At 46.7% G+C, this 22,983-nt stretch overlaps 1 protein-coding gene across 1 annotated transcript in view; it reads right to left on the minus strand.

The window, feature by feature from the left end:
- PUDP (pseudouridine 5'-phosphatase) overlaps positions 1–22,983 on the minus strand; it is a 370,323-nt gene that overhangs the window by 75,874 nt on the left and 271,466 nt on the right. Inside the window, exon 5 of the transcript XR_004348107.1 lies at positions 12,972–13,078. The gene's annotated coding sequence lies outside the window, so the exon portion shown is untranslated. The remainder of the gene's footprint in view (positions 1–12,971; positions 13,079–22,983) is intronic.

Here is a 22,983-nt window from a genome sequence, read left to right on the forward strand (position 1 = left end):
ACCCATTAGACCATCTTAAGGGCAAGAGTTGTTTCCTTTGTCTTTCTAATCTTCACCCCACCATCCACAGAGATGGTCCCCAATGAAAGTTTGTAGAACTGGGCAACAAGAGTTAAGAAAACTTAATGGATTCCTCTTTGTATTAGCCAGGGTGCTCCACAGAAAGAAACAAAACCAATGGGAGATATGTATCTATATGTAGATCTATCTATCTATCTATTTATCTGAAGTTCATTTATATAAGGAATTGGCTGACACAGTTATGGAGGTTGAGAAGTCCCAAAACCTGCCCTCTGCAAGCCAGAGGCCCAGGAAGGGCCTCAGTCTGAGGGTGAAGGCCCGAGAACCAGGGTAGCAATGGTGTCCATCTCAGTCCAAGGACAGGACACCAGTGTCCCAGCTCAGCAGTCAGCCAGAGAGACTGAGAGGGAATTCAACAATCCTCCATTTTTTGTTCTTTTCAGGTCCTCGGCAGATAGGTTGATGCCCACCCACCCAGAGGAGGACCACCTGCTTTGTCCAGTGTACGATTCAATGCTGGTCTCATCTGGATGTACCTTCACAGACACATCCAGAAATCATGTTTATCCATCATAGGTGGATACGGGTTTTTGTTTTTTCTTTTTAAATGTTGATATTTTAACTCTCCCTATCATTTCCTATATTTTCCTATACTTTAACTCACCCCTATCTGAGGTGCATGCAGAAATAACTTCATATGCCGAAGTGTTCTGTTAAGGGCCAGAACTACACAACTGCTGAGCCATGTGAAAGCAGCCGTGGACGGTATGGAAATGAACGAGCATGGCCGTGTTCCAAAAGAAGTTTTCAAAATCAGATGGGGCCTGCATTTGGCCCATAGGTTAGAGTTTGCAGCTCCCTGCAAAAGCTCAACAGAAACTGTGCACGTTCCTAGGAACACAGAACCAAAGGCATGTTGAAGAAAAGATGCCTTCACATATGCCCTCTATCCAGGAAATAAATAAATAGGCAGATGTTAATTTTCTCACTAGAAAGCCTTTTTTTAAAAGACATTTTCCTCAATGCCTGCAGCCTAATAGCAATGAACACCATTTCACCTCATTTTATTTGCTTCTGCTCACTCGTTGCTTCAAACTGTTTGTGAATCACTTGTTTTATGGAACCGTTAAATCTCTGGAAACTAACTGAGCTCAGAAATGTGGGCCTGGGCTGGATATTCTTCTTCTTCTTGTTTTCTTTTTTTTTTGCGGTACGCGGGCCTCTCACTGTTGCGGCCTCTCCCGTTGCGGAGCACAGGCTCCGGACGCGCAGGCTCAGCGGCCATGGCTCACGGGCCCAGCCGCTCCGCGGCAGGTGGGATCTTCCCGGACTGGGGCACGAACCCGTGTCCCCTGCATCGGCAGGCGGACTCTCAACCACTGCACCACCAGGGAAGCCCAGGATATTCTTTTGAGTATATTAAAATGGAAAAAAACTGTCCTCATTTTTCTACAATGGTTATTTGTCATCGATTCATGAAATCTTGAGCAAAAGTGAAAGCTAAGGGGCAGCTTGGGTTTAAAGGGCTACAGATAGAGTCATCATCCCATCTATGAACTAATATTAAAAGATTGACACGTAGCACAGGAAAATCATTTTCCATCACTTCAATATTGGAACCAATCTCATCTTTGCCCTCTGAGGTCCGCATCCACACACCTTCTTGAATGCATTGCATCAGGCTAAAAAGTACATTGCTCTTTCCAGCCATTGCCAGAAAAACAAATTTGAGTATGACTTATCAGATATTCAGAGAACTACAGAGAGGAAAACGGTCTGTCGATAGGACAAAGGGGGCTGTTGAGGTTTTTGTCCACAAGTTCATGAGCTTTCTTTCCTGTCTGGGTAGATTTATTATCTTGTAGAAATTGAGTCATCTCAGCATGGATTTGAAAGATACGTATTAAACATTTTCTTAGGCATTACTTGGGCCAGTTGTAACCTGGGGATATTTGATAGACAAGTCCATGGTGCTGGAGATGAGTGGAAGGCGGAGAATTTTGCAGGCACATGCCCAGTGTGTCTAGACAATCTCACCTTTCCCGTTTAGCTTGACTGTGGGCTGAAATTTCACAGGAGTCTTCCTGGCTTAGGATGAGAAAAGCCACGTTGTAGAGGAATCCTGCCCCTCCCCCCCCCCCAACTTCCACATCCCCTCTTGTCTTAAAGCGGCACATTTCAGTGAAGTCTGTGGTCATTTCTATCTACCGCTTCTCGCTCAGTGTCTTTGGATACTGAAAGATAGGGTCACTTTGGGAGTTTTACAACATTCAAGGTGGTTTCTGAAGTTCTACCGGATGGAGCAGGTCCAAAAGATTCAAAATTGCCCTGAAGCAGCAATTCTGCCATTATCCTTATAGAAAAGGACGAGCACCCGTCAGCGTCGGAAAGTGGTCCTTTGAAAGGAGTCCCACCGTCCAAACGGTTTGGGACAGGAATACGTATCAAACCGTGCGACGCTCACGGAGAGTAGTCAGATGCGGGAGGTTCTCGAAGACTCAGAGATACCCAAGGATATGAATTTCATCCACTTTCTTACAAGCAGCGTTTCTGAAATCCCTAGGACGATAGAAACCCTGTGTCTCGGGAGAAGGAATCATAACTCTTCGCATGAAACGCGACGTTGGAGAGGCCGTGCCATCGCTCCCGTGCTCCTGAAGCGTCAACGGGTAGTAAACCATGCGGATCTTGCCAAAAGTCAGATGGTGACTCAGGAGGTCTGGGGAGGCGCCGGCGGGTCTACATTTCTGACAAGCTCCCAGGCCGGGGGATACTGCTGGGACACAGACATTGGGTATCAAAGGGACAGAGTCCACCTGCTGAAGCTGCCCCTTCGTCTTCTGAAGCTCCATTCACCCCCTTCAAGGCTACCTGAGTTACTGCTCTTGGAATCCCCACCCGGCCAGTGGTTTTCAGCCAATCCCAGCTGCACCTTGGCATCAACCGGGAAGCTTTCAAAGAAGACTCATCCCAGAACTGTGAAATCAGAAGCTCTACGCTGCTGCCTGGACATTCTTTTAAAAGTGAGACAAAATTCACGTAACGTAAAATGAACCACGTTCGAACGTACTATCCAGTAGCTTCCAGGACATTCACAAGGTAGTGCAACCATCACTACTAAGACGTTTCTGAACATTTTCATCACCCCAAAGAAATCCTGTAAGATTAAGCAGTCCCTCTCCATCCCCCCTGCCCTCAGCCGCTAGCATCTGCTTTCTGTCTCGAAGGACTTGCCTATTCTGAACATTTCATACAAGGAGAATGGTACACAATACGGTCTTTTGTGTCTAGCTTCTTTCCCTTAGCCTAATATTCTCACGGTTTGTCCGTGCTGTAGCCTGTGTCACCCCTTTACAGTGAGTACTGTTCCACTGGACACACAGACCACATTTTCCTTATCTCTTGAACTGTTGATAGACTTCGGGCTGTTTTCACCTTTGCTGACTCTGAGTTGCTCTGTTTGTGTACATCTGTTTGAGCCCCTGTTTTCAGTTCTTCTGGATACGTGACTGGGGAGGGACTGTAGGGTTGCGCACTAATTCAGTTTTTCATTTGAGGAAACACCAAACTGTGACAGAGGCTGGACCACTTCGTGCGCCCACCGGACACCGATATTTTTTAAAAGTTCCCCATGGAGTCCGACCGCCAGCCAGTGTTGACAAGCTCCGCCCCATAAGCGAAGATGTCCTTGTCAGCCCTCTGAACACATAATTGTTTAATTCAGTGGAGCCCCTGGACCAGTGGCAAGAGCATCAGCTTGGAACTTGACAGAAGTGCACGTTCTGGGTTCCCACCGCAGACCTACTGAATCAGGAGCTCGGGACGCAGGCAGAGTCAGCCCCCTCTTCACGCAAGTCTCCAAGGCAACTCTATGGTTTCACAACTGATGCCCTACATACAATTTCACAACTTGCAATATTTTCACCTAACTCTCCATCTTGTCCATTTTCCCACATCATGGATCATTATGTGAAAATATAACTTCCCACTTTTATCAATGATATCTTAACACAAAACAAGCCTATGATTCACTTAACCATTCCTTCTGGGGGGCCTTTTGGCCTTTCCCAGTTTTTCCCCAATATAAATCGCGCTCAGTGAATATTCTTGACAATAACTCTTTGCCGACCTCTCTGTATATTTCCTTTGGTTCCATTTAGAATTATGATGAGCAGATCGTAGAGTTTGCACATTTTCCTCCTTACCCTGTGCTGAGTACTTCTTTGGGTACGAGCCCTTCCCGTGGATGGAAATCCTACACGTCACGAATGAGGAAGAAGAAATGAATTACTGGTTACGTTGAGTATATAGGAAATATTGGCTTGATTGTCCTACCAAACCAGGGGGGAGATAAATACAGAGTCACGTTTATTCTCTAAGACTTTTCCAGTCTCCCTCTGTTTCTTCGGTATGTATGATGCTTGAGCCAGGCATTTAAATTCTCCTCTTATTTCTTTATCCACATTGCAAGCGGGGAAACACACTCTGTCTCCTTCCCGGGAGCCGCTCAGAATCAGCAGAGGAGAGGTGCTCCGTGTGGGGAAAGCACTTTGTAAGCGCAGAGCACAGCGCAACGTGTGAGGTGTTTTTATAAGTACATTCACTGCTTTGAACAGTTCCCTCCCAGAGGTGCCCCAATGGAAATATCCTCATTTGCTTTGAGCTGACACTTTCATAAGCCTGACCTATGTGGTTTTATTTGCTCTGAATTCGTAAGCGGCCGGCTCTTTACATGTGCCTATTTGAACACACTCCTTAAATAGCTGGGTGTCAGTTCACCTCAGTTAGATTTTGTAAATAGTGCATTTCTGGCTTTATTTTCCATTTCTCAAAAAAAAAAAAAAAAAAAAAAAAGGCCACGGATAAGGACATGCCTCATTTTTCTATGACCGTACTTGGTTTGGAGTCCCCCCGAAAGTGTGTATGTTGCCTGTATTCTCATTTTTAAACAATTTTACTCTCTCATTGGTTTATATGATCAACAGGCACAAATAAGAAAAAGGATGGGGAAAAAACAGCCAAGTAATAAGCCCTACAAACCTGGGGAGCCTACTATCGGGATATGTGAACTCTACAGAGTTGAGTCAATGTGGAAAGCTCTTCTTTTCTTGATGGTGTGACATAAAATGTAGAAATATCTTAAGTGTAAATACCCTTCCCACTTTGTGAAATCAAAAACCCAAATCAAGCTCTTGGCACAATGAACATTAAAAAATATCCCAGGTATGAGAAGTAACTCACAGTTCTGCTGCAAACTTCTCTGATAACAAAAATATGAATAATTTCTTGCCCTCTCTCTGTTTGCCCCCTGACCTAGGGCGTTAAGAGGAAAAGCTGATGTTCTTGGTTAAACCTTCGTGTTTTTGATGTCCGCTCCTGTCTATGCCCTTGACACACTGTTTCCACTGCATGCATCTTGATGGAGGTTTCCTTTGGGGGAAGAGGTAGCAGAGGAACACACAAAGAAAACAGCACAAAGATCAGTGATGTGCTGGGGTAACATACTTGATACTGCAGTTTCCTTTCTAAACCTTCAGAGCAGGTTCCCTACTTAATGGAAACTCTCAGGCCAAAGCGAAAATAGGTAACAGTGTCCATTTTCACCAGCGGCCGTGAAAAGCCTCGGCTTTCCTTCTAAACGAGGAACATTTCTAGACCCGGAGAGGGGCAGTAAGCAACAATGGACTACAGCTCCGGAAGATACCCATCCCCCATGCCACGAATAACACTCCTCCCAGTAAAGAGGCGTTTTGAAAAGACTATTCTGAAGCACAGAAGAGAAGCTTTCAGGGTGCTGTAATGAGCCAAAACGAAAAGGCAGGGGGGCTGCGAGAAACAGAGCTGCTTATCGGAGCAGGGGGCTCATCTGTCGTTTCGCTCCCTTTTCTCGCTGAAATTCTGGCTCTCCCCAAAGTGTGGAAGCTGGGACTTGCTAAGTGGGCAGCCTTGAAAGGTAAGGCTGAAAACGCCCTTGATCGGCCACAGAACGCCTGCCTCGCGACTAGGATGAAGGTGAGCCACCAGGAGAAAGAGGGATGCAGATCTACCTGGGACCTTGGTCCAGGACTCAAGACTCAGCCCGCTGCCTTGATTTCAGTAGGCGAACCCTGTCCGCGTTCCCCTGTGCGTCTCCGGGGCACTCAGGGCTCGCCCGGAGGGACGTGATGTTTGATTCAGCCCCTCGGAAGCGTCTGCTCGCCTAAGTGTCAGGAGCCGGGAGCAGAGAATCATTTGCATCCGTCCTGCGGGAGGCAGCCCTCCCAGAGCGAGCAGCCCTCGGCTCGGGAGGCTTCCGAGGCGGCGGGGGAGTCCCCGCTTGGTTTTAAACTCAGAGGGGTCGGGAGAGAGGACTGAAAAAAAAAATGAAGCCAATTTCCAACAGACCTGACAAAGGCAGGGTTAGATGAAAACGGTGGTGTTTGTTTAAAAGCGGGGAGAGCGTACCGGCTTACAGCCTTGATCTCACGTTAGTTACTTGGTACTGGCTGCAGCCTGAGAAAGCCGCATTCTGTTACGCGGACGGCGGGGGTCGTCAGCGCTGATGGAGGGTGTAGGAGCGCCAGGCAGAAAATGAATTAGGTCTTGGAATGCCGAACTGGAAAACCCACTGGAACCAGAGCGCGGCACGCCGGCTCCGGCAGGATGCAGACACACTAGGCGCCCGTAGAGCGTGCTTCGTGGCCGCCGCTCGTTACCCGCTAGTTTTAGGCACAGCGCTGAGAAGGTACAGAGCAGGGCCGGGGGAGCGCGGCCGCCCAACAACAGGCTCATTTAGGACCAGCCCCCTTCCCGTGCTCTGCAGCGGCCTCTCTGTGGGACTCGGGAATTGACTATCCACCCTCCTTGTGAACGTTGGGAATGTCGGCCATTCCGAGCACGCTACACAGGGCGACCTGTGCTCTTCGCGGGCAGAAAAGCAGAGGCTCACTGTGCTGGGAGAGCGAAGGCACAGGCGGACTGCGGAGGAGGCAAAGGGCTCTCAGGCCGTTCCCGCCCCGCCCTGCCCTAGGGGTCGGCCTGGAAAAGACTCAAGGGGCCCCCGGGCAGGGAGTGCACTGCTGAGAACGGGGTGCATGCAGGAGGCGCCAGGAGCTAGAAAGGGCTACTGGGTTCCTACACACAGGGATGGCGAGGAGTGCGGGGCACAGGTCTGCCTCACATCTTGCAGTGTCCGGCGTCTGCCGGGCAGGTGGCCTCCAGCACCCTCCACTGCGGCTCACTCGTGTCCCCATTCTCACACTGCCCACCAGCACATCGGCTCAGATCCCAAGCATTTCAGCTGCCCCTGGACCAGTCTGGGCGCCACGTCGATGCCATTCGCGTCCCCACCCAAGGCAAGGAAGGCGTCATCGCAGTGCTGCCCTGACGTTAAGGGAAAGAAAACTGGCCACCCTAATATTCTGCGGTACGTTCTCGTATTTGTGGGACTCACTTGATTAATGATGACAAATGAATCCAACCAAGTGTCTCATCTTAGAAGGATGGGCTAGATGGCTAAATGTGTGGGTACACACACACACACACACACACACACACACACACACATACACACGGCACCAAGAACTATAGCAACAAGGAAAATCCAACCAGGAGAGAGGGAACACGTAAAACATTATCCATTGGGAGGAAATATCCATTCATCAAGCTTCAAACACACAAATCCCACTAGCAGGGAAGGAAGCATTATCACAGGACCTACTGGGGAAAGAGCACTGATTCATCAAACTTTCACGGGCCCGGCATGGCAACAGGTCCAGATGATACCCATGTGGCTTTGAGACACGCATCTCTACCCAAGAGGCTGATCGCAGGGCCCTGTTTTATGATCATTCTGACGCGACTTGGTGCCGTGTGGTGGTTTCCTGGGGTGACCCCGAATGCAACATTCCCCACACGCTCTTGTTTCCAGTTTGGACAGAGGAAGGTACTGACACGTGAGCAAAGAAGGGAAGGTTCCTGGCGTTCCAAGCCTTCTCGAGGTTAAAAGTTAGGTGACTGAGCTGCCTGCCCGATTCCTGATGAGGCCTTTATATTTGTTGCAGGAATAGAAACTACATGTCTTAAACTGTCCAGATGTCTTTCTCTAGGGTGTGAGTTTCATAATCCTCTCTATCTCCTTTGCCTCCATTATAAAGTCCCAGGGGAGTTAATTCCTCTAGGGAACTGGTTCTTAAGTGGGGGGTATTTAGTAAGTATGGGGGGTATTTTGGGTTTTCAACATGGCTGGAGGTTGGGGGATTGCTACTGTTACCTAGTGCAGAGGCCAGAACTGCTGCTAAACATCTTACAGTGCAAAGGACAGCATGTCTGCAACAAAGAATCACCTGGCCCCAAACGTTACCATGTCAGATTCTATTCTAGGGTGGTTACTGATGGATACCAGGACAGGTTGAGCCCTACCTGAAATAAAAGTACCTGGACCTGGCAAACCACTAAGCAGCATGTGGGATCTTAGTTCCCTGACTAGGGATCGAACCTGTGCCCCCTGCAGTGGAAGCCCGGAGTCCTAACCACTGGACGGCCAGGGAAGTCCCAGGAAAAGTCCTTTCCGCAAGTGGCTTATTTGTTCTTATGTGCCGTACAAGCTTTGTGGAGCCCATAACCACACCAGGTCTGCACCACCTAAGAGAAAACTTGGGCTCTACAGAGTGTTACAAATATGCAAGTAAGTCCTGGGAACACGGGTGTATTAGATGTTGCCAGGTCCATGCCTTTCCGCTGCCCGACCCCTTCCCCCTTTTCCTCTGTGCAACCCTGCCTGGAATACTACAACTCCATCCTTGGGCACCAGGCACACTTTTAAACACATGGTAGATTTCTGAGCGTATGTGGTAATGGTCTCTGGCCTAGGACTGGCCTTTCCCTGGTGTCCCATCTTCTAAAACACAAGAGCTGGTCTAGGAGCCCATGAACAGCAGCCTGGTCATCTTTAAAAGTGTCACTGGAAAGAACCATAATTAATAAATGTTCTCGGTGTTATTGTAACTGAGCAGGACCCTATGGGGCCTTCCCGAGACAGTCTCCCACCCCCCATGTCGTCCACCTGCCTCTTGTCTACAGAAAAACTTTCGTCGAACAATAAATTTAATCAGAGAAGCGAGGGAATGCAGAAGCAAAGGAAAACAGTCAAAGAGGACAAAATAATAATAGCTTAGTCATTACACAAAGTCAAAGACCCTTAGTTCCTCCTCAAGGGCTGTAGATCATATTCTGAGCCACGTCCTGTGAGCTGTTTTGTAGATACTGAAACCCCCGCCAGCTGGGAGAAGTTAGCTACATGATGACCAGACTGTAGCCACGACATAGGCTGCCACAACTCTGAGAACTGGCCTCAAATGGGAACAAACTGCTCCTGGAGCTGAAGAGACTAACTGTGCGTAAAGCCATCAAGATGACGCCGGTCAGACCACCAAGGACCAATTTCAAGATGACGGTCAGAGCCGACTGTGCCGCTTCCGCATGGGGCCCCCTGCCTCCCCCTGAGCACCCCCGAAACTCCCCTTTAAAAGCTCTTGCCCACCGATCAGCAGGGGGGAGTTGGCTTTTGGACATGAGTCTGCCTTCTCCCCACGTTGCCGGTCTCCAGAGTGAAGCCAACTTTCCTTGCCCGCTAACACTTGTCTCTCGAGTACGGGCTTTGGAGCAGCAGAAAGCGGCCGGACCTGAGTTTAGTAACATTTTGTGGAATGAGGTTCTCAAACGTTTTCAAAATACGAGATCCGGTTGGCTCACCAGGAAATGTGAGTTCACCTTATCAGAATTAGACGATCTCTCATGATGTTTCGCCTGCTATAAAGCATATGTGCATCTCTTCCAAAAAGAGCCGACGCAGGCCCCAGATAGATCACCAGCCCATCCCCACACTCAGCAGGTCGGGAGAAGAGGGATTCAGTGAGTTCTGGGTTCCCCAAGCCCGGGAATTAGTGCAGGCTTCTGAGCCGCCAGGCAGGCGTTTGGCGATGGAGGTGGATGGTGATAGTTTCCATTAGTGAACACTTAAGTCATGAATGGGATTCTTATTTATGGAACATTAGAGATAACTGCAGTTTTCTTTAGGATTCAGGAGTGGGTTGTGTCTACTTTTAGGCAATTCAGGTGCCCTCGGGCAGAGGTTTTGCAAATGCATTCACATAATCACCTTCCAGCAACTAGATCCTGTGTACTCAGGGCCCTTCCAATCACGGCTTTCTATATACTTCTTATCTTCAGGCGAGGGGTGCATATGTCATTCGTGTATTATGCCGCTTCTGCCCAAGGGTGCAAGTATTGGATTATACAAACAGACATCGGTCCCCAAAGGCAGGGCTGACATCCTGGAATTAGATTCTGTTCCTGGGCCACTCAGGAAAACCATGTACTAGACCCGAGACGATGGAGCTTCTAAGGAAAGGGGACCACTTCCACACCATCAGTACCATTAGCTGTCTGACCCACAGGGGAAGGAACCACATGTGCTCTCTAGTTGTCTACAAATTCTGCCTGTTCCATCTTTAGTTGGAGTCTGACTGCAGGCCGTTATTTCCTCATCGACAACAATACAGACTTGCCTCCTGGTGGGCTGTCAAAGTCCTACTCGATGCATTTTCTGTCCCCACACTGTCCCAGTTACCCTGACTTCTGGGAACAACGTGTATGTCAGGTCAGTGCTTCATGTCTGCAAAGCGCAGAGTGAAAACGAGCTGAGTGTACCACCTGGGTGCACAGCCTCTCGTGTCTGACAATACCAGGAGTATCAGAGAACATCTTTGTGAGCCCACACGACACAGAGATGCAAGGATGGGTGAGATGCACAGACACAGTCAGGGAAAGAATTGAAGGCAAGACTCAGAGGTACAACCGTAACCCGGGGCGATGGTTTCACCGAGTCTTCCGCAGAGACTCATCAGGGCCCCAGGTCTCTTAAATGTCATTGTTGGTGGCAACCATGTAAATATAACGCACGACATTATATTTTACATGATTGCCACCAACTACAACACGTAAACCGCCTCTCAGAGACGCAGGCCATGGCGACGACCATCCTTTCTTCCACCAATTTGCACGTTTTATCAGAGAGTAATTCATTACTTCTGGTTTGATCTGAGTCAACTGGTGATAACTCAGAAGGGTTTTTCCTCTTACAGTCACTATTACCTAATTTTAGAGACAGCCTTTTCCCCATAGGCACCTGCTTAAATTAGTAACTCAAACAATGCTGCGTTACCTGTGGTTTTATTTTGCTTTTAAGATTCCTCCATTCTGCAAATGCTTTACATATGGGTAAGAAAATGCATTAGCTAATTTCCTTCCTACCCAGAGATGCGTTTCCAAGGGATTTTCCATTTCGATATTTGAACCTTCCTCTTCAAATCATATTTTCTTTCCTAATGTTTTTCATTTTCATAGAAATGGACATGCCTTGCACCTTCATTGCATTATCGCCCAGGATGGTGTTCCCATCTTACACACAGCTCATAGGTCGGATACATCTTCCCATGGAACCGTAATCATTAGGTAACTTGACTGTCAAAAAAAGTTCACTTTCATTCCTTAATGTTGCCAACCTGAGTTTTAAGTTAGTTTTCCCTCAATTTATTAACTTGGAACAAGAAATGATCAATATGTCAAATGCTTGCATCTCAGTATGGTTCCATCAGTCCTTCCTTTTCCTGCCCCTACCAGCAAAGAAAAAATCCCAGCAACTTTGTAAGGAAGATGTTTTCTATGTAGCGACAAAATGGCAGCAGCATCTATGATAAACAGATGTGGGTCTACGGCCAGGCGTCCGTATGGCTCTGCTTTCTTACCCACCGTACACGTCTCTCTTTCAAGTTAATGGGACTCTTTCTCTTTCACTCCCATCACATGGAACCGGACATGCCTGGTTCACTGTCCTCTGGGGATGTCCAGATTCTTTCTCTAGAAATCTCATCCCTCCTTTAAGGTCTCAACCAGATCCAACCACCTCCATGAATACGCACTGCCCTGCCCTCTCCTTTTCTAAAACCCTGTAACATTTATGGTACAGGCGACGAGTTGAGTCAACTCAAGGCCGTTCCACTTTTCACTGCCTTCTTCAATAACTATTTATTAATCATCTACTATGTGCCCAACAAAACACTTGGCCCCTGGGACATGACAGTAGAAGAGACGTGCTCAGGGCCTCGGTCTTGGAGTTTTAAGAAACTTGATGCAGAAACAGACATTCAGCAGAGAAACATACAAGGCATTTTTTTACTAATAGGGTGATTCCCACGTCGAGAATAGTACATCTGTACAAGACACACTATAAGAAGCTGTATGGCTTCTCTGAGTGAAATTCCCAGCAGGTGCTCGAAAGAAAGAAAAGAGAAAGAAAGAAGGGAAGAACTAATGAAAGAAACAAAAGGAAAGAAAAGAATAAGACACGGTCTGGGTGAATACTTCCTGTTACTGTGGACAGACTCTGGTTCCTTTTGTCTGAAACAGCACCAACCTTCCTGGGGAGTCCTGCTGTCAGGAGACCTAGCTCTGATTTTAAATATTTCAAACATTCTTTGCCACTTCGAGCGCCTGCACCTTATAGCCTTCCAAGCAGGACAGGAGTGTGAAGGCTTCTGGACACCAGGTTAGAGCACCCAATCCACTAAACGCTGGGCATCCCTCACCTGCCCACCTGTGCACCTTTACTGCTGCTTTCTTCTGGAGCCTGCATTCACTCACATCCATCTTATTGCTGGGACTCGTTCCTAAGCATCTTAGAAAACATTCTACCACCACCTCCTACATCTCGTTAAGTCAACGGAAACCTGTTATATTCCTTTTAAAACCCATGTTTTTCTCAACTTCCTCCTCTGTCCTGTGATGGGGGGCACGTCCAACAGACTCTCTAATTCCATCCCATCCCATCTCTCTCTCTCTCACGGATTCACACTGGAAGATGACAACAATGGTCCATCACCATGTCACTGGTTAATTTTTGTACAGCTTACCTGGTTTATATGACTTCCTCTCAGTAGACAGAGCTCAGAAATGATGTGGTGGCCGCTCGAGTACCCATGCATGAATCCACCAACATGTCGTCAGAATCCTGAATAGCCTAAAACGAAATGCAACGTGAATTATGACAAGAGAACGTACAACTCCTTGCTCTGGCCTCAAATGAACATGTGGCCTTTCGACCTTGGGCTGGTGTCTAGATATAAACTGAAGTACCTCCGTGTCTCACACTGGTAGCTGTGAGCATTGGCACAGATCACCTAGCAAAATGTATTGCGGGGCAAACTATTTAGGTAGAGAGCTGGGGAAGAAACAAAGTATGTCTCGTGGTTGCAGAGAATGTCCCCATTTCGTGATCTGTTGTTGTCATATTCGGTTTCGCTTTCTGTGCTGTGGAATATTATTATTTTCTAAGATGCTGTGGAACTAGCGCTGAATCCAATCCAAATGATGCAACCGAAGGGGAGCAGAACGTGCCACCCCAAGATGTGAGTGTAGGGGTCCAGGATGTGCTGCCCGCAAATGTACCAGCAGGGGTTCAGGACGTGCCATCCCAAAATACGCCGCTTTGGTATATTGATGATTTTGAGCTACAAGCACTTGGAAAGTAGCAAATGCAGGGAGAGGCTTTCTCTAAAGCCCCCTTTATCTCCTAAAGACAGATCCTCCCAAAGGAACCCAGGTGTCATCAGTCCCCTCATGGGAGCGTCATCAACCTGGCAGGCTTGATTCCCATCACAGGACAGGAGTCTAGAGACATAGTTATGTACGTCTGCAGCATAGAGAGGAGAGATGCAGACACTGAGGTGTGGTCCACACCACACCCAGACACACTTCATCCCAAACGGTCCCCCCTCCCATCCATCCTTCTAAGGCCCCATCATCTCTCCTAAAACCCATTTACTCTCCCCAAAGAGGCTCATGTCACACCTCGCCTTCCCCAAAAGCTGCCTAGGGGAGCTGCCCATTTGCCCCTGCGTATCCCCCATGTGGACATGAGCCAGGCAGGAAACGAACTTCTGTGTGTTTCTCCCATTAAGCTGTCTTTTATTACAGGAGTCTCAGAAAAGAACTCAGAAGGGTGGAGGGAAAAGTATTTGTCCTCTGCTACACAATCCTTCATGTAACTGTAGGTGATTATTTTTCCCTGAAACTCTTTTACACAATTTTCTCATGTTTATAGCATAATAACCTGAGAGTAAGACCTGGAACATCATTATTTCTTATTTGCCGAGAACGGAACAGTATGGTCATTAATGACTTTCTTCTCACGACTGATTTTCTTTGATACTTGAACTTATTATATACTTACTGGTCAGTCGTTTGCTTTCATTTTAATCATTGGACTCAAGCAGATTTTCTGGAGTTATTGCCGAAAGCTTGGGAAAAGTTACATTTATAAATCTTGAAGCAGACTGACATTTTCTGCACTTTGTCCACTATGGTTTTGTTCCTGAAGTTTGTGCTTATGAGAGAAAAAGAAACAAACAAAACTAGTTTATATGTAGCCTCAAATTTTTACTTATCCTACTTCATAGGAAGAGAATTAAACCTTCATTCCACAAATACTCAGTGAGCACCAACTCTGTGTTCTAAGTGCTGGGGAGAGGGCAGGACAGATAGAGTTGCTCTTAGGAAGCAGCTAAGCAACAAACCAACCAATAGGTACATGAACAAAATAATTTACATTACATGTGTTTAGTGTGAGAGGGAGTGTAAAACATAGAAATGGAACGAGCCACACGGGTGAGGAGACTAAGAGTGATGCCAAGTTGGCAGATAGAGAAACACTTCTGGACAAGTGGTCAGGGAAGGTTTCCCTGGAGAGAGGACACCTAAGCTGTCTTCATGAGGAGGGGCACCAGGTGGAAGCAGAGCCTGGGGAAGGCGGTCGTGTTTGTCAACAGAAGAGAAGAAAGGATGGTAAAGTCGGAGGCTACTGAGCCAGGGAGGGAGAAAGGCAGCCGGCTCAAGAGGTGGGCAGGGTACGCGGGGCCGCTCGGAGCCCTGGGGTCTTGAGAACGAGTTTGCCTTGTGTACGGGGTGGAATGAGAGGCTACTGGACGGTTCGCCCAAATCACTCAGTCTGCAGTGTGAGCACGTCGTGGCAGGGAAAGCACAGCCGGAAGCGAGACACAGATGAGCCCAGCAAGGCTGAGCGATAAAGGATGTAGTTTTATATCCATGTCATCCCGCCTGGTCTTCTCGTCTGCATCGCTGCTGTGAAGGACTACCCCCTAGAGAAAAGGCCGCTTGCTGCTTAGATGCCCCCTTGGACTGTGGCCAGGCTGGACAGTAGAGATTGTGAGGAGTAATATCAGATGAATTAACAGAGAATGATGGACTTGGGAAGCCTGAAACCCCAGACACATCAGTACTGGTTAGAAAGAAAGCGAAATTGGCCGGACCTTAAAAATACTGTTGGATACCATGTGACCCCAGTGTGTATGTAGCTTCTCTCCTTCCCCTGACCTACTTGTATCTGCTGCGCTCGCTGTCAGCATCCCTACCGTCCACTGCCTCCCCAGGAACTTGGGGGCTTGACCAGCATCGAAAGAAAAAGGTATGAAATAGGAGGTTATGAGTCCCAGCAGGGAAGAACCTAGCTGCTAGAGGCTCTACAGAAGCTGTGGCTTAAAGGGCATATTTATATTCATATAGGATTCACATCATTGTATTTCTCCCTGTTCTTCAGCTGGAGCCCTTTGTTAAGAACGGTGAAGGATCTCCGATGTGAGTGTGGTTCCATTCCAACAAGCCAGCCTACCAGAGCTTCACAGATGATGGCAGAAGACAAGAGACTCCTGGCTCAGAGGCAAAAGACTGTCTGTTCTCACAGTGACAGCAGGAAGCAGAGTAGCAGCGTTCGTGCTGCTCCCCACAGGAAACGTGAAGAGGGCTGGGTGATGCCTGCACACACAGTGGATTGTGTGACGGGAGAGGGACCCTGTGCTTAAGGAACGTGACAGTAGGCCGTAGGGAACGCGATAATAGGCCAGAACACTGATAATAGGCCGTACACCTGTCTGACTGTAACAATAGAGGAAGACCCTGTCTACCTTCCAAAGCTGTTAGCTATACAAACATCCGGGCAGGACCCTGTGGGGCTCCTGGGCACAAAAGCCTTTTCCCGTCCCCCATGTCTTATTTGCAGGATAAAGGTTTCAGCCTCCTAGATCTCCCTGAGTTCCAAAGGGCAGATTCAAACAGTTACTAATCAGGGGAGGGAGGGGATGCAGAAACAAGAGGGGAGCAGTCAAGACACAACAGCACAGCCTTGGGACAGGTCCTGGTTCCTCCTCAAGGAATATACATAACAATATCTTGGAGTTCTTCTGCAAGAACTAAAGCTCCCACCCAGGTGGAGGATGGCAACTTTAGGTTGAGAACAGGATTCCTGGAACACTGCCCTGTTACCTCACCACCAACCAATCAGAAGAAGGTCACATGCCCTGCAGCCCTCACCCCGAATTTTGCAGATAAAAACTTTTCCCCCAAAACCATCACGGAGTTGGGGGGTTTTGAGCACGAGCTACCCGTCCTCCTTGCTTGGCCCTGCAATAAACGCTCCTCTGCTCCAAACTGCAACATTTCGGTTTGTTTGGCCTCACTGTGCGCGTGGCACACAAACTTGTGTTTGGTAACACATCCTTGAAAAGACAGCTCAGAATAGAGGCCGGCACGACCTCTGCTTGCAGTTGATGCAGAAATGCAAGAGATCCCAGATGAACGGTCTCCCCACACCTTTTTAATGTGACTTCTTGAATAAGAAAATTATGTAAAGGTATAATAGAGCCTAGAATACATCAAAAACTGAGACATAATGACTCTTCAGTCCCCATGAAAAATGGGGTGAGAAACTCCCCATGGGTCGGTCTCCTTCCTCAACATTAGAGCTTTACTATTCCCAACAGCAGGTTTCACTGCTGCTTTAGAGCTTTCCAGTACAGTCCTAAAAGAAAACTGACGTTCAGACATCTTAGGGGCTTTCGACAGTGAGTCATCTTGACCATCTGAATTATGAAGTTAATTGCTACCATAACCTCTCTGAAAAGAAGTGAAGCTCAGTGATTCAACATCATTAGCAATCCCAAGTCAATGTCTTCTTCATTGTGTGAGTGCCAGCTTTGTAGACCATAAGAAGCCCTGAATGGAAGGCTATTATTGTCTATCAACTGTGACACTTTTTATATCATTAGAGATGCCTAAGGGATGGAAATTGACGGTAGTTTGCTTTAATTAGGTTCAGAGAGCGTGTGTGTGTGTGTGCACGTATGTGTGTTGATGAGCAGTAATTTTCAGCGAGTCCCTTTGTTACGACTGATATTTTGGACCAAAGTTATTACTTAAGAGCGATCAGGTTATGGATGGAAAAGAACGAGTAAAAAGAAAGATCCAAAGTTTCCTGGACAAAACGGTAAAACACACTAAAGTGCTTCCTCCACCAAACTGTTTTTAATTTTTCTACGCAGTTAGTTTCCACCAGTCTATTAGCTCAACTCTCCTACTTTGGGCATACAGAATTGAGTAAAGAATTCACTTTAAAACATGTTATATTTTGTAGTTTACATCTGGCAGAATCACTGGAGCATCCAAGTCTTTCTAGATTCTGTACTGATATGTGTATGTTTGTAATCAAAGACCAAATAAGACAGAGAGAGAGAGAGAGAGAGAGAGAGAGAGAGAGAGAGAGAGAGAGAGAGAGAAATTAAAGAGGACAGGAAGCCATATCACTCAATCATTCCAAAGTTATTCACCTCATCTGAGCTTTCTGGAACAAAGCAGAGATCATATAAATGGGTGAGATGTGCCTAGTGTAAAGGACGTATTCCTCCAGATTGTTGCAAACGTTCACCGTGTAGCTCTGCCAGGTACACAGCGGATGGTATAATCTCTGGTGCTTCTGAGAGAAACAATTTGAACTCTGTTGGTTTAGGGAAATAATTTTCAACCTAAATGAGGAATTAACTATGGAGGAGGAAAAAAGTTAAATTGTTGAAATGTTAAAAGAATTATGCTACAAATGAACGAAAAAGAACTTGATAAATTAAGAGACTGCAGTTAGAGTCTCCCTAAAGGTTATCTGAGCGACCACCTTCTTAATGGTGGTCATCATACACAATAAATTACACCTATTGGTGATGAGACCAAATTATAAAAGGAATTCACTAGACTGTATGCAACTGAAAATTTGATTAAAACTCATCTGTCTTTGGCTCCTGAGTGAGAACTCAGTGTCAGTTCTTCAAGCGGCTGTTAGCTGCTCTACACAGCCTGCAATGATCTCCGCCCGTGCTTCTCACACCCTTATATACATCTTCCCTGCACTGTTTCACAGTGGGCTTGTTTGACCAATAGGACACTGCTGTTCACACAGTGATGGCGCCTGATTCCCAAGGTCATAAAGTGCATTATGGTTTCTGTCTTGCTCTCTGTCTTGGTTCACTCATGCTGAAGAAAGCCAGCAGCTGCCGTGTAAGGACACTCAGGCAGCCCCATGGGGAAGGCATGTCAAGGATCTGAAAGCTTCTCCTAGCAGACAGTAAGGAATCGTGACCTCCAGCCAACAGCCATGCAAATCAGTGTATTCCAGCTGACAGCATCAGATACCCTGATACAGAGATACCGAGCTCGGCCACTCCAAGGTTACCGAGCCACAGAGACTGTGAGAAAATGAACACGTGTTACTGTAAGGCACTCCACTTTGTGTTGCTTCGTTACACTGCGGTAGATAACTGAGTGGTATAATCACCAACACCATCCTCTACGTTAGGAACGAGATAAAAATATTGAGACTGAAACCAAGCAGGACCCTTTGGGGCCTTCTTGGGGACAGACAACCCCTTGTGTCTCCCAACCCTTGTTTGTAGAAAAGCTTTAGTCTCTGAGGCCTTCTCTGAGTTCCAAAGAGCAAATTTAATCAGAGAAGTGAGAAAATGAAGAAGCAAAGGAAAACAGTCAAGCTAGGGAAAATAATAATAGTTTAGCCACTAAACAAAGTCAAGGACCTTTAGTTCTTCCTCAGGGTTACAGATCATATTCTGAGCCACGTCCTTTGAGCTGTTTTGCAGATACTGAAAGCCCCACCAGGTGGAAGAAGTTACCTGCGTGCTGCCCACCAGGACACAGACCCCAGACCAGCTGGAACCAAAAGGTTGATGATGCTGACTCCCGATGACCTCACCACCAACCAATCAGAAGAGTGTCTACCAGCTGATCACACAGCCCGCAACCCCCCTCCCTCACCCTGCCTTTAGAAACCTTTTCCTGAAAGCCATCAGGAGAGCTTGGGCCTTTTAAACACCAACTACCTGACTCCTTGGTTGGTGCCTGCAATAAACACTGCACTTGCCTTCACCACGACCTGGTGTCAGGAGATTGGCTTTACTGCATGCGGGCGAGCGGACACAAGTCTGGTTCAGTAACAAGACTATGGCTTAGATGAGAAGTATTCAGTACTTCACACATTAGTTGACGTTGGTGTTCAATGAAACTGGTGTCAATGACATTGATGGTGAGACTACTGTACTCGTCACGTGTGCACAATTCATCAGCTGGTGTAACCCCACTCTTGCAGATATTATAGCCAATGTATTACAATGCAGAATCTTTCCAAATGGCAGTAACAGTGGATACTTTTATTTTTTCATTATTCTCACGTGTCCACATTCACACTTGAGAAAAAGATAAAGTAATCAAATTTTGTCTGAATTAGACAAGCTGATTCTAAGATTCACGGGGGGGGGGGGGAAAACATGCAAAAAAGCCAGTAAGATTCAGGAAAAGAAAGTTAATTAAGGGGGAAAATGAAATGGAAGATATGAAAATCATATTTTATGATTTTCCTCACAGATATGAAATCATATTTTAAAGCAATAGTTATTAAACAGTGTGTTTCTGGCCCATGGGATATGACAAGAATATTTATTGCACGATTATTCATAGTAATACAAGTTTGGAAGTAATTTAAAATGTCCACCAATAGAATAATGGTGAAGAAAATTACGGTATACCCATTCAATAAAATGCCATGCAAGCATTTAAAAAATAAAGCATGTCAGTATGATTATGGAGCAATCTCCAAGTGACCGGTTTATGTGGCTAAAATAAGATGTAAAACAGATGACCCAGAGATGTGCTATGTGGTTAACTGTAAAACTTTACTCTTGTTCCTATAACAGATTTTCAGTTCACAATGATGATTCTTTACTATGACATTTCATTCTTATTTACCTAAGGGACTTAGAGGAAGTGTAGACTCATGAGGTGATAGTTTTAGTGGTTCAAATAGACCTAAGTCTTTTAGAAAAAATTCATAACACACTTGGCTAAACTTGCAAAATAAATAAGGCATTTTAAGATCAATGACCTCTTGATATTCAAGACACCGTTGAAGATTTTTTAAGGTCTTTATTACTTTATGTTCAAACACATTACTAAACCAAAAGATGAATAGTATATTTTGCTATCAAAGAAGCCTTGGAATAAACAGGGTAAGACGCTACGTATTTCATTTCTCAAAATGTCTTGGGAAGAGAGAAACAGAAATTGAACATACGTTGCCTTTTAAAAAAATCGTTATTTTTATTCCATCAAAGATTTTTAAGAATTGGGCTTTAAAACTATGATCCACAAATTATTTATAGTCCATTCATTAATATGATTTTAGGAATAACTATTTCTTAATTAGTTTCTCAAGAAAGATGAAATGGATACCTATTTGAAGAGTGCTATACAGAAGACTAGGGGTTTACTGGGGGGTTTTTTTGTTTTTTTGTTTTGGTAAAGTCTCTGAAATCCTAACAGAGGGGAGCTACTTAATTTAAAAGTTGCTCCACTGAAAAACTGGAATTTAGTTAGAAGTAGTATATTCTATACATATTGCAGATGCAAAAACACGCCTGGCATCTGTAACAGCCAGACAGTTGATTAAACTCTCTTCTTTCTGATTCTAGTCTAAGTCAAAACTTCGAAACGATCCTCCCCACTCTGCCTCTCAAAGGGTTAAATGACAAACTTCCATTTATTAGATTTCCCGATGCTAGCAAATCATGGTAAATCTGTATTCCCTACTATCTTTATCTAATGGGAGAAAAGCCTTAATCCTCATTAGAGGAAAAATAAAAGAAAATAGCCACCATAGCTAACAGTCCCTAAGATTAGCTCTTTCAGGTAAATTTGGTTAATATATGTAAAAATTGGCTCTGAGCTGTAATTAGAAACAGAAAGTATTTGTTTGTCGGCCTCTCCCCTGCAAACTTTAAAAAGTTTCCTTCTTTTCTCCTCTGAAATGTTTCCGCTCTCAAGGGGAGTGCTGTTTCCTACCACTTAAACTTGATTTTCCACTATTAGGTGAAGGATGCTCACACAGCATCACATTACTTTCGGTGGCACTAAATTCTACCTAATGCAGCAAGCAGGCCTCTGTTAATGAGGCCTCACATGACAGTGATGGCAAGCCCGCCTCTAAGCGTGGCTGATCGATGCTCATCACTCAAGCGGCTCTGGTGGTCAATTACACGGGCTTCTGAGCAAGGCCCAGGGTCCCTTTCCATTAACAACCCAGACCTGCCTAAAGTCACAAGGCGCGCTTGCCTTGGCATCTCTCCCTCTGTGCCCTGTCCGTCTTTGCCAGGAACCCCCGTGGGGGGTGGCAGGGGAAGCATGCTCCCGGCAGCCACTTCCACATGGCCCCTGCCTTCCAGCTGGGAGCTGACGGATGGGGAGGTCGAGATGCAGACAGGGCCAGCACAGACCTGCTGTTTGACCCCAGGACGCGAGCCTTGTTTGCTGAGGCCCCAGGGCATGAGTACAAGGAGCTGAATTTCACATAATCCAGCTCTGCACTTGCTGAGAAAGGAAAGTGTATGAGATGCCCACACGGTGTCCTTTCTTTCCCGGCCACCGTCCTCCGCAAAGAGCCCTACACATACACACTGCCTTTGGGCCCAGATACCACCTAGGCCAAGGGCTTAAAATGTCAGCCCTCTGTTACATGGTCGAAACAGGTGTCTCCCAGAAGACTGTCACGATGTTCCAGCCCACACTTCTCTACGGGAACCAATGCAAAGTAACGTCGTCATTAACCAAAGGAAATATGTTGTTGCCCCCACAGATACAGAAGTAATTACTGCTGGTCGGGACAAGGGGGGGTCTTGGGAAGGACGGGGTGGGGGGGGGGGGAGAAGGAGAAAAAGGACATGCTGACGGGTGGGGAGTGTCATTGTTTCTTTAAATTGTTTCTTTATTTTGCCAAGAAAGAAAAGAGATGTGGCAGCCCATCCAGTGCCTTGCGCATCATGACAGGCGACTTTCTCCATGAGAACTAATTCACTCTCTTCTGGGCATTGGCATCCTGAATCCCCCCAGAGGGTCTCTTTTCGACAACAGAAGACACCCTGGTCTGAACCACCTCCTGCCGTAGGTTGGCCTGCACCTCTTCGTAGGTAAGTTCAAATACGCAGAAGCCCTTTTTTTCTGGGGCCGCAATTAATTACACCCCGTTAGTAGGTGGTGCTGTGTGCTTCCTGGTGGTGATCTGATTTCAGAGTGAGGGGAAAGCAGCGATTTGGTGGCCACTGGGGAGAGGACATGGCATAAGAAGGAAAAAGACATGGGAGCAAGTGGAGAGTGTTAAGGGGGGGTGAGGGCAACACTGGGTAGCACTGATGCACTACTTCCTTGTCCTCAGACTCTGACGATGAACAGATCAGGAATGAGCGGCTCAAGCAGGACTGTCCGCAGGTGTGTTTGCGTTTGTTTACTTCCCTGGTAGTACTGCGCTCGACACTCACAGCCATTGGTCTGTGCTTCACATCTTTCCTTTACTATACAAAAGCCCTCCGGCCCCCATTGTGATCACAGGACGGAGGCCAACGACGGTACACACTGTACAGGCAGGAGACTGCGCCTCAGAGAGCGCGAGTGGATACACCGCCCTCCTCCAGCCTCCGAGCTGACGTGAGACACTCCAGCCTCACAGCACCTGACTTCCCTCTTGTGTAA

The sequence above is a fragment of the Phocoena sinus genome, chromosome X, assembly GCF_008692025.1.
Source record: "Phocoena sinus isolate mPhoSin1 chromosome X, mPhoSin1.pri, whole genome shotgun sequence".
NCBI lineage: Eukaryota > Metazoa > Chordata > Mammalia > Artiodactyla > Phocoenidae > Phocoena > Phocoena sinus.